Below are 13,286 nucleotides of genomic sequence, written 5' to 3' on the forward strand. Positions count from 1 at the left end.
GTTTTCCTTTTAATTTATTATTTGTCTCATTAGTTTTCACTTAATTTTCACATATTTGTGTATTTTTAATGAGTCCTACTTTTGACACTCTGTACTTTTATACTATTATGGATAAGGATAATACTTGATATGATTGGAATCTTTTTATGTTTATTAAAATTTGTTTTGTAACCTAACATATGGTTCTATACTGGAGAATGTGCCATGTGAGCTAGAAAATAATGCATATTCTGCTACTGTTGGCAGAATGTTCTATATGTGTCGGTTAGGTCCATTTGTTCTAAAGTGCTGTTCAAATAAAATATTTCTTCATTACTTTTCTGCCTGAATGTCCTATCCATTCTTAAAAATTGAATATTTAATTGTCCCCTGCTATTATTGTATTGTTATTTCTCTCTCCCTTCATGTGCATTAATGCTTACTTTATACTTTCAGTTGTTTCAATGTTAACTGTTTATATGTTTATAATTATTATGTCCTCTTGAAGTATTGATCTTTTTATTATGTAATTATATCCTTTGTCTCTAGTGACAGTTTTTGACTTGAAATCTATGTTTTAATGATACAAATATGACCACGTCTGCTCTCTTTTGTTTACCATTTTCATGGGATATATTTTTCCATCCCTTCACTTTCAGCCAGTGTGTGCCATTATAGATGAAGTAAGTCTCCTGTAAGCAGCATATAGTGAGGTCTGGTTTATAATATGTTTGTCCATTTTATGTCTTTTGTTAAAAAATTTAATCCATTTATATTTCAAATATTGACAGGTAAGAACTTATGTCATTTTGTGAATGGTTTTCTGATTTATTGTAGATCCTTTGTTTCTTCCTCTCTTATTACCATCCTTTGTAGCTAGTCAATTTTCTCTTGTTGCTTGTATGGTTTTTCTTTGCCTTTCACTTTTGACAGGTTGATTATAATGTGTCTCCATGAATACCTCTTTGAGCTTTTCCTAAAGTTGTTAATCTTGAAAATCGATGTCCATTTTCTTCCTCTTCTTCAAATTAAGTTTCCCTTTCTTTCTCTTTCTCTTTTTCTTTTGAAATACCCATTGGTAAGGTTTCATAGGATGACAGACAATCTTCATTTTCTCATTTTTTTTGCTTCCATGACTTATTTTAAATAACCTGTCTTCAAGTTCACCGATTCTTTTACGTGATCAAGTGTGCTTTTAGCCTATTAATAAATGTTTGAGTTCATTTATTAAATGTTTAAGCATGGAATCCTGGTTGCTTATTTTTATAATTTCTATTTTCTTGTTGATATATATATATACAGTTTCTTCCAGGTTGTAAAGCTGGCTCATGATTTGTAAATCAATTAATGTAACACATCATGTCAATAGGTTAAAGAAGAAAAGACATGATTTTATCAATAGAAGCAAAAAACTTTTACCAAATTTAAGCCAAATTATGATACAACATTTTAGAAAACTAAGAATATAAGAAAACTTTCCCAATTTGAGAAAGAATATCTAGAAAAATACAGCTAATATTAGGTTTAATGGTAAGAAACAAAATGATTTATTACTAAGATCAAGAACAAGGCAAGAATGTAGCTATGAGCCATCATGTTTGCAATCCAAAATGCAAACCACACCAAATGTATTGTTGATGGGAATGCAAAATGATACAGTCACTTTGGACAGTTTGAGTTTCCCACAATTCTCAACTTACTCTTCCAGGATGATCCAACAATTGTCCTTGGTACATATCCAAATGAGTTGAAAACAAATTCACACAGAAACATGGCCATGAATGTTAATGCACATGAGCTGTTGAAAAACTTTTCAAGCTCAGCAAATATATATCCAAATGAGTTGAAATCATATCCACACAAAAACATACACATGAATGTTTATAGCAGCCTTATTAATAATTACCACAAATTGGAAGTAAGCAATAAGCCCTTTAATAGGCAAATGAATACATACTGTTAGTTACGTAGACATAATGGGGCATTATTTGGTGATTTAAAAAGTGGGCCATTAGGTCACAAAAAGATATGACAGACGTTTAAATGCTACTGTTAAGTAAAGTCATCTGAAAAGACTACATATTGTACTATTCCAACTATGTCACATTTTAGAAAAGGTAAAACTATTGAAAAACCGTCGGTTGCCGGGGATTTATGTTTTACTGACATAGTTCCCTCTAACATTTTACTTTTTTAGGCCAAATAAATGCTACTCACAAGATATACTACTATGTTTTTAGAAAAAAAAAATTCGACTATCATAAACTGTTCCTGAAGTCAAAACTTATTGACAATCCAAAAACCTTCAAAATCTGTGTATATTTTCCAAGTGTTCACTTGAAAATTAATATAGTCATAAAAATATGCTTCTACTTTTCAAAACGTTTTTGAAGTTTATTAGAATTTAATTTAAAATGTCATAAAACATATTGTGGCATTAATCTTACTTTATTATGACAATACTATTTGGATTAAAACTGCTACTACTCAAACAAGTAACACATTTTTGTCTTTTATTTCTAAGAAAGTAATTAGCTTAGGTATACCAGTTTCTTAAATTTGTATTTTCATATGGTAGTATGGCCAGAATTGCTTGACAAGATCAATGAGGTAAAGAAATAACTTAGTCAATCATTATGTTTTTCTTTGTTTCTTTGTTTAGTATTCAAAGACAATAACTTTAGAGGGATTTTCAGTTGTTATGACACCGTTGCTTGGAATTAATCTGGGATTGACATATGATGACATCTACAACTGTAACTGTCCAGGAACTACATACATAATGAACTCCAAAGCAATGTAAGGTGTTATTTTTTTTGTCAAATATATGTCTTCTCTTGGAAAATGTAGGCATTGTTCCTTGATGTATGATTGCTTGCACTGTAACTTGAATAAGGATGTTATTAAATATATATGTGCTTATTTAAGACTTTACAAGTTTGACTATGGGATTTTGTAGAAACCATGTTTAATAGTTTTGCCTTCAGCGTTACAGTATATATAGAGAGCAGATGTTGATGATCACATATTTGGGTTTACTGAAGATTATTGTTGTTGAAAAACTTTTCAAGCTTAGCAAGTAAAAAGGTTATTGTCTAGCAAGAATCTTGGAAAGCTTAATAGATCTGCAATAAGGAGATTGCAGTAAGTAAATTTTTTTTAAAAAAAGTGGGAAGGCTGGCACTGTAAATAGAAATATTCTAGACATAGTGAAAATAAAGTGAAGTACCATCAGGCTGAATAACTTTGAGTCGGGGAAGACATCCAGGAGTTAATATAAGAAATGTAGGAAAGCACCTGATCATGCAATCATGATACAGGGGTTTGAATTTCATTTTAAACACACACACACACACAGACACACAGACACACACATGTTTTAATCAATTTATTCAGTATGAGTAATAAAAAAAACTCATAAAATCAATGTAAAATAAATCAGAGGAAAAAACAATAATATTTTGGAGATGGTAATTTCCATAATAATCTATAGTGGCTTATAATAATTTAGATAAAGGGAGATGCACAAGAGTTATCCATAGGTTTTCATATATTATAACTTATTAACAAATACTTTAAGAGGTCATTAATTTAGGAAATGAGAATAGTGAGAGTAAATCTTGATGACATTTTATATACATTTTATTTGGGGTATTTTAAGTAATCCACTGGAGCTGTCAAATGCAGAGTGAGTTATATAGTTCCAGATCTCAGAGAACAAGGGATATAAAATGCGCAAGCCATCAGTATATGGGTAACAATTAAAACCATAGACAGATTTTTTAGAAATAAGTTATGAAGTTAAAAGAGGTATCTTAAGAGAAAGCTTTGAAAATTGCTTATATTTACAGGCTGAAAAATTGAGGGAAAATCACTAATTTGAAGGATCAGAAAGGAAGAAAATATTAGGACAACAACCATGTTAAAGTGTAATTTTACCTAGAGTTGAATGTGTTTTAAAAATAAAGGAAGGGTTGGGAGCCAAGTGGTAAAAACATCAGGATGGTAGTTTTGTGTCTCCAAATTATCTTATGAAATAGAAGGAAAAACTGTAAAAACATATGTATATACATACAAACACATAGAGACACACAGACACATACACAAAAGCATATGCAAGATCACCAAAACTGAAATAAACAGAATACCAGCACGTGGGGCCAATCAACTGCCAAAATAAAACCGGCATTTAATAAGTAGTGGTGTGGGAGGAAATAGAAGGAACGCAATGGGAATCTCAAAATCATACAGACTGGGAACTCAGAAATTTTGAACTAATAAAAACCTCAAAAAGATTTTGTTCCCATGAAGAATGTTTATTTGTAAGTTCATAGCATTATGGGAGCCAAAATTGGTGGAGATTTTGCAAGTTGTGGGTGAGAGGAAAAGAGCTATTAACATTACTTAAGATGCTGATATGGCCTTGGTCTCTGTGCAGAAAAAATCTGGTAAAAATGAGCAAATGTCTCATCCAGATCACACTTTTTCAATATTATTTTCCACTAAAAGAAATATGAATATCTGGAAGAAATGACTGATTCCAAGGCTCAGGCAGAGAAAATTAAAAATCAGCCTGGAATGCCTTCTATAAAAAATAAGGAGATTCACAAAGTATCATGGAGATAACACAAAGGCCAGTTAGAAAGGGCTCCAACTGGCCAAACCTGGGACAATTCGCAGGTCAAAAATTATAATGGTACTAATGGATTACAACCCATTAAGTAAAATATGAAAACATGATTCCAAATTGATATAAATACATTAATGTATTTAAAATATAATTAGAAATGGATTGTTTACATAAAACCAAAGGGTTTCTCTCCAAGGAATTATCAACAGACAAAGGAAAAAAAAGTAATTTTCCAGGAATACTGGCATGGACACCTTAATCAACTGATCAAAGTGACTTTTCTCAGTAATATAACAAATTGAGATTGTTAACAACTTTTTGTATTGCAATGAAACAAAGCAACACCGCTATAATAATATTGTGAAGATGCATAACCTCAATCTAATCATAAGAATATATAATTATAAACCTAAATTAGGGTAATTTCTACCCCAAAATTGGCCTGTAATCATCAAACTTATCAAAATCATGAAAACCAATCCAAAAAAACTCTTACGAATGTAAGCTAAGGAGATGTGAGAACTAAATGTGATGTTTGATTCTGAACTGCATCATTTTGCTACAAAATGTCAATATTGTAATGTATATAAATGTTTGTAACACACCATTACTTTCTGATTTTGAAGGGTCTGTTGTGCCTATGTAGGAGAATTCAAATCTATGTAAGATCTATATATTAAAATATTGACATAGCTTGCTCCTGTGTCCCAACCCAAATCTCATATTGAAATGTAATCCCCCAGTGTTGGAGGTGGAGCCTTGTGGGAGGTAATTGTATCATGGGGGCATATTTTTCACGAATGGTGTAGCGCTATGCTCCTTGGTACAGTTCTAACACGAGGGAGTGTGTTCTCATGAGATCTCATCATTTAAAAGTATGTAGCACCTCACCCCTTGCTCTCTTGCTCCTTCTTTCACCATGTGATGTGACTGCTTCCCCTTTGCCTTCCGCCATAACTGGAAGCATCCTGAAGTCTCCCTAGAAACAGATACTGCTATGCTTCTTGTACTGCCTGCAGAACCATGAGCCGACTAAACCTATTTTCTTATGAGTTACCCAATCTCAGGTATTTCTTTTTTTTTTTTTTTTTTTTTTTGAGACAGAGTCTCGCTTTGTCGCCCAGGCTGGAGTGCAGTGGCGCGATCTCGGCTCACTGCAAGGTCCGCTGCCTGGGTTCACGCCATTCTCCTGCCTCAGCCTCCCGAGTAGCTGGGACTACAGGTGCCCGCCACCACACCCGGCTAGTGTTTTTTTGTATTTCTTAGTGGAGACGGGGTTTCACCGTGTTAGCCAGGATGGTCTCGATCTCCCGACCTCGTGATCCGCCCGTCTCGGCCTCCCAAAGTGCTGGGATTACACGGTGGCTTGAGCCACCGTGCCCGGCCTGGTATTTCTTTATAGCAATTCAAGATGGCCAAATACAGAAAATTGGTACCAGAAGTGAGGTATTGCTATAAAGATACCTGAAAATGTTGACGTGACTTTGGAATTGAGTAACAAGTAAAGGCTGGAAGAGTTTGGAGGACTACAAAACACTACAGGAAGATGAGGGAAAGTTTGCAGCTTTATTCAGAGACTGCTTAAATGCTTGTGGCGAAAATGCTGATAGTGATATGGACAATGAAGTCCAGGCTGAGATGGTCTCAGATGGAAATGAGGAACTTATTGGGACCTGGGTCAATGGTCACAAATTTTGTGCCTTATCAAAGAGCTTGGCTGCATTCTGTTCATGTCTTAGGGATCTGTGGAAGTTGAATTAAAGAGTGAAGATTTATAATATCTGGCAGAAGAAATTTGTAGGAAGCAGTGTTTAAGTTTGGCTTGGCTGCTTCTAACAGCCTATGTTCATACACAAGAAAAGAGAAATGACTTAAAGCTGAAACTTATTTAAAAGAAAAGCAGAGCATCAAAGTTTGGAAAATTTACAGCCTAACCAGGAGAAAAATTCAAGTAGGCTTCTGAGTAACCCAAAATATAAGACAGCAAGTTTTTATTGCTCTCTTTTACTATTGGCCATAAGTACAAAAAACTTTCTGTTTTTCTTTTCTCTGTATACTAACAGACCAGTTTCAATAAAGTTTGTATTAAATTTAAAGATTTGATGCAATTTTTAAAAATACATTTCCTGCTTACTAATAGACGCAACCTTAAATTCAAAGACAAAAACAAACAGCTGCTTTGTTGAAACAGCTGCTTTGCTAACACATAACAGTGATTAACATGTTTGTAATCATTATTAAGATATTCCTCTTTATAATGTCTAAAAAATATGATTGGTACTAGATAATATTAGTAATGTATTGGTCAGTTTATCTTGATGATGAATGGCCAAACAAGGAAAACACTGTAGAAGATTAGGTGGAAGATGGGTCTAGCTTCCTGCTAAGTGAATCTTTGTTTCAAACAGTAACAAGAGTTTTGATCTATGCATCTCTTGGGCGTCTTTGCATTGTGGCTGACAATTCTAACAAGCTTTCATATATGATAGCAATAGGTCATTTTACCTCTCTGCTTTTCTAGTCCACAGTGTGCAATATTTCAGAAGAGTAGAGAAAGCTTCTCCTTTCCAACATTCATTTCAATACTTGGTAGTGGAGGAAAACATGAACAATCGTGTGAAACTGAATTTCCCACCACTGTACTGTCATTGTATCTGAGGATGAGTGTTCAGATTATCACCCTGTGTCAGAAGCAGATTCATGCGATTTATAACCCCCTTATAGTGGAGGTGGAACAGATCCTGAAAAGAAAATTACTTGAACTGCAAAATGAAAAAGATGTCTATCAGACATTTTATTTTCATTAAGCATAAATACTTTCTAGTTATTTTGAAGAAAATAGATATTTTGAAGAAAATGGGATGCGTTTTAACTATGAGAGCTTTCACTAAAAATTGTTTAAAAATTGGGGTGAAACTCACAAATCATACAATTGACCATTTTAAAGTGGCCAACTCAGCGTCGTTTAGGACACACACAATGTTGTACCTCTATCTACTTCCAAAACATGTTCGTCAACACAAAAGGAAACCCCTGACCCGTTGAGCAATTGCTCACATTCTTCCTTCCCCTCAGACCCTGGAAACCGCCCCTCTGTGTTGTCTCAATGGAGTCCCCTATTCTGGATATTTCATGTAAGTAGAATTGTGCAATACTTGACTTTTTGCCTCTGACTTTCTTCACTTAGCGTAGTGTTTTTGCAATATGTGTCCATACTCCTTGTAATATGTGTCCATACTCCATTTCTTTTTATGATTGAAAGTATGTTATTGTATGTACATTTACAATATATTTATCCCTTCATCAATAGATGGATATTTGGGTCCTTTCCAATTTATTTCACTATAAATTTTTAGTAAATCCATAATTTAACACTAAGTTGTTAAATAATAGAAATGATAGATGCTAATACAATGTACCTTTTGAAATTTTTGACATTTTTTATTAACCCCTTCATATATGTGTGTGTATATATACATATATATACATATATACACACATATATACATATATACAGATATATATATACATATATACACACATATATACACATATACATATATACACATACATATACACACACATTTTGTTTCCATTTGTCTCACAGATACATAAAAGAGGACATGTTTGCAGGAAAAGCATAGATCTGTGCGATTTGACAGAATATTGCAATGAAACATCTGAGTTTTGTGTACCTGATGTGAAATCTGCTGATTATGAACTATGCAATAAGACTGCCTATTGTCTTAGAGGAATATGCCAAGATAGGGATGGACAGTGCGTGTAATTGTTCATTTTTAAACTGTAGTTATTCTGAAGTCAGTAATCCATTCTATAACCATGTAAAAGAGTTTTGTTTTTTAAAATCCAAATTTAAAAATAAAATTGCAATTTAAAGTAACTTTGAACTATATCAAGAGGTAAAATAGACTTAATAATAACAGGGCAAAAAAAATAGAGCATTAGTCAAATATCAGATGACAGGTAGAAAGGGAGAACACTATTAGAATAGTAGAAAAGAGAGAAAATGACTGATCTCTCAATTATATCTGCACTAAAATAACACTTTTACTCTTTCTTCCCAAGTGGGTAGTTTTTAGCAGGTGTTTCTCCTTTGTGTATAGACAGTACTTACATCAAAAAGTTGTGGTGGATGACACTGAATGGGCATTATTGCTATCTAGATATCTCCATATTAATTTACTACATTGTAACTTTTAATTATTTTTTAATGAATAATTGGAACTTCTTTATTTATGTTTTCAGTTGCTCAGGGTGCTCCTTACCTGTGTTCACAAGAAGTGAATTTATATGCTGTCGATTTTGAAAACTGTAAAACTAGTTCCTGTAATTTTGAGTACGTATTTTTAAATGTATACATTTTTCTAATGTTGGTATGTGTGTGTGTATATTTCAGAGGGTCACTTAATACAAATGAGAGATGAAACTAGCATATACAGGTGAGTTTATATTTTGCAGTTTATAAAATGGTATAGGTTCTGAATATATTTGGTGGTGTAATCTAAGTAACATTTTGAATTATCATTATATTTTGAGCTATTATTTACCTAGTATATTTTGTCCCTAAGTGAAAAATGGTTAATTTTTTCTGCCTTATATTCCCAGACATGTCCTTTGTGCAAGGCTAGTTTGTCACTGGAAAAGTGCAGACTTAATATCACATAAAGATTATGATGTTCAATATTCTTACCTTGGAAACCGTATATGTGTGTCTGCATTTTTACAAAATTCAAGTGGTAGCAAAAAGGATAACTCCTATGTAAAAAATGGTACCTTATGTGGTCCAGAAAGGTAAATAAAAATTTTACTTGACACTATGTGGTGTGTGTGTGCATATGCATAACAGTGTGAGAGAGAGAGTCATCTTTACTGTTGTATTACTGTTATAAATTTTTATTACTGCGTGATCTTGAGATTCAACTTCAGAATTCTTGTTGGTCAAAGGAACTCTTACTTTACTACCTGTCATTTTTTTTTTAATTAGATATGTTCTATTATTAATTGTAGTTTTTTTTATTATTATACTTTAAGTTTTAAATTTTATGTGCACTATGTACGGAGTTTGTTATTAATACATGTGCCATGTTGATGCTGCCCATTGGCTCATCATTTACATTTTACATTGGGTACATATCTCCTAATGCTATCCCTCCCCACTATCCCTACACACAACAGGCCCTGGTGTGTGATTTTCCCTTCCTGTGTCCAAGGTATTTCTCATTGTTCCAGATTCCACCTATCGCTTTTTTTTTATGGCTGCATGGTATTTCCCATGAATTAGCGCTATGTGCACATTTTCTTACTCCTAGTCTGTTGATGGACATTTGGATTGGTTCCAAGTCTTTGCTATTGTGAATAGTGCACAATAAACATGCGTGCATGTGTCTTTATGGCAGCGTGATTTATAATCCTTTGGGTACTGACAATGGGATGTGGGTCGGATAAGTATTTCTAGTTCTAGATCTGAGGAATCGCCACACTGTATTTCCACAATGGTTGAACTAGTTTACCGGTCCACCAACAGTGTAAGTATTCCACTATTTCTCCTACACCCTCTCCAGCACTTACGATTTGTTTTCCTGACTTGCGTTTTTAATGATCACCAAATTTCTAACTGGGTGTGAGATGGTATCCATCTCATTACATGGTTTTGATTTACCCGCATTTCTCCTGATGGCCGGTGATGGTGGGCATTTTTCATGTGTCTGTTGGCTGCATAAATGTCTTCTTTGAGAAGTGTCTGTCCATATCTTTTGCCACTTTTGATGGGGTTGTTTGTTTTTTTCTTGTAAATTTGTTGGGTTCTTTGTAGATTCGGATATTAGTCAGATATGAGTAGATACAAACTTTTTCCCCTCTGTGGGTTCCCTGTTCACTCTGGCATTAGTTTCTTTGCTGTGCAAGCTCTTTAGTTTAATTAGATCCCATTGGTCAATTTTGGCTTTGTTGCCATTGCTTTTGGTGTTTGAACTGTGAAGTCCTTGCCCATGCCTATGTCCTGAATGGTATTGCCTAAGGTTTTTCTTCCTCACCGGTTTTCCCATGGCTTTTAAGGTCCACAACATTTAAGTCCCTAATCCATCTTGGGTAATTTTGTATAAGGTGTAAGGAAGGATCAGTTTCAGCTTTCTACTTATGGCTAGCCAGTTTCCCAGCACCATTTATTACATGGGAATCCTTTCCCCATTTCTTGTTTGTCAGCTTTGTCAGATCAGATGGTTGTAGATGTGTGGTATTATTTCTGAAGGCTCTGTTCTATATCCTGTAGTCTATATCTCTGTTTTGGTACTAGTACCATGCTGTTGTGGTTACTGTAGCCCTGTAGTATAGTTTGAGTCAGATGGCAGCAGTGCCTCCCGGCTTTGTTCTTTGGCCTAAGTTGTCTTGGCAATGCGGGCTCTTTTGATTCATATGAACTTTACAAGTGGTTTTTTCAATTCTGTGAAGAAAGTCATTGGTAGCTTGATGGGGATGTCACTGAATCTATAAATTGCCTTGGGCAGTATGGCCATTTTCATGATATTGATTCTTCCTATCCATGAGCATGGAATGTTCTTCCATTTGTTTGTGTCCTCTTTTATTTCATTGAGCAGTGGTTTGTAATTCTCCTTGAAGAGGTCCTTCACATCCCTTGTAAGTTGGATTCCTAGGTATTTGGGAGTTCATTCATGATTTGGCTCTCTGTTTGTCTGTTATTGGTGTATAAGTATGCTAGTGACTTTTGCACATTGATTTTGTATTCTGAGACTTTGCTGAAGTTACTTATCAGCTTAAGGTGATTTGGGGCTAAGACAATGGTGTTTTCTAAATATACAATCATGTCATCTGCAAACAGGGACAATTTGACTTCCTCTTTTCCTAATTGAATACCCTTTATTTCTTTCTCTTGCCTGATTGCCCTGGCCGAACTTCCAACACTATGTTGAATAAGAGTAGTGAGAGAGGGCAACCGTGTCTTGTGCCAGTTTTCAAGGGGAATGCTTCCAGTTTTTGCCCATTCAATGTGATATTGGCTGTGAATTTGTCATAAATAGCTGTTACTATTTTGAGATGTGTTCCATCAATACCGAATTTATTGAGAATTTTTATCATGAAGGGCTGTTGAATTTTGTCAAAGGCCTTTATTTACTTGTCATTTTTTATTTTGAATTTTGCCATAGATATTTAAATTTTTCTCATATTTGAGAACTAAGCCTCTCTGTGAGGCAAGAATCTTATCTCAAATAATATGCCTAAACCTAGAACAAAAAATAAAATCAAACAACATTCCAAAAAAGATCAGAAAATCTGAATAATTAGAACATTAAAGAAATAGAGAAAAGACCCCCAAATATTTAGTAATTGACAAGAAATTGTTTAGTTATAATGAAAGTAAAATATTTATTTGCTTATCGACCTGCTCTCTGAATTCGTTCTCCAAAATCATGACATACCTATTAAAATTTTGGCTCTCCCATAACAGTAAAACATAGAATTTAAGTTTTACTTACTTTTGAAAGACATAATAGATGAAGGATTTTTGAACCAGTGCCATTGAAAAATTAGTTGACTGATGAAAAAGTACAAACTTATCACACATTTTACATAATTTTTATATAGATCCAATATTTTAGGAAAAGAAAAATGAGGAAAATGGAAATTAATAGTAAAATTATCTTAGAATGGGAAAAGTTGTTACCACATAAAAATAATGAAGTAATGACAGAGATACATTCTTGTGCTGGCTACGTTATAAAGGAATATGTCATCCTTTCAAAGGATGACAAAACTGATAAAATAAACTGACAAAAATGTTTACTATAAATATGACAGGGTAAATATATAATTCACAGCTAATTTAATCATCAATTAATTAAAGAAAAACCACACAAATGATGTGTATATGTGCTATACTTCAGAAGACATTTGGTCTTTGTCCCTGGTTCCTGGCGCAGAGCACCTAAAACTATCAGAATTTCCTGAGTGACAGGATTGTCATTTGTTATTCATAATGAGCCCTTTTCAATCAATATCTGAGTTTATGCTAACGTAGTAACTTAGGGTAGGGCCCCTAGATAGCCTCAGGATGGGGCTGGTCACCAGAAGGACCAAGTAATTAGAAGGTTGACACTCTCAGTCCCACCCAATGACTTTTGGAAAGGGACGAGGTGAAGCTGGTGGTTGAGCTCCATAAAGACTCTCATGCCTGTAGCTCATGCCTGTAGTCCTGGCTACTTGAGAGGCTGAGGCAAGAGGACTGCTTCAGCACTGGGGTTCGAGGGAAGCTCCAGTGCGCTTGAATTGTGCCTGTGAATACTCAACTGCACCCCAGCCTGGGCAGCATAGGGAGGCCCTATGTCTAAAAACAAGCAAATGAATAAACTTCTGAACAAAGAGATTCAGAGACAGCTTCTGGGTTGGTGAACACAACGACTTGCTGGGAGGGTGACGTGCCAGGAGAGGGGCATGGAAGCTCTGCCTGTACCACTTCGTCCCCATCAAATACCTTGCCCAACACATCTCTTCCAATGGGCTGATCCTGAGTTACACCTTTATACTCCTATACTTTTTTTTACAGTTTTATTTTCTTTTTAATTGACAAATGACAATTGTGTATTTGCATGGTATACAATATGATGTTTTGAAACAGTATATACTGTGAAACGAACAAATGAGT

General features: G+C 34.3%; 1 long non-coding RNA gene across 1 annotated transcript in view; it reads left to right on the top strand.

Moving 5' to 3' along the window:
* Positions 1 to 13,286, top strand: part of LOC101009104 — a 54,020-nt gene that overhangs the window by 21,932 nt on the left and 18,802 nt on the right. The window contains exons 2-3 of the long non-coding RNA XR_004185798.1: positions 2,642 to 2,778; positions 8,876 to 8,966. This is a non-coding gene — a long non-coding RNA (uncharacterized LOC101009104). The remainder of the gene's footprint in view (positions 1 to 2,641; positions 2,779 to 8,875; positions 8,967 to 13,286) is intronic.

This window comes from Papio anubis, chromosome 8 (genome assembly GCF_008728515.1).
Source record: "Papio anubis isolate 15944 chromosome 8, Panubis1.0, whole genome shotgun sequence".
Taxonomy (NCBI): Eukaryota; Metazoa; Chordata; class Mammalia; order Primates; family Cercopithecidae; genus Papio; species Papio anubis.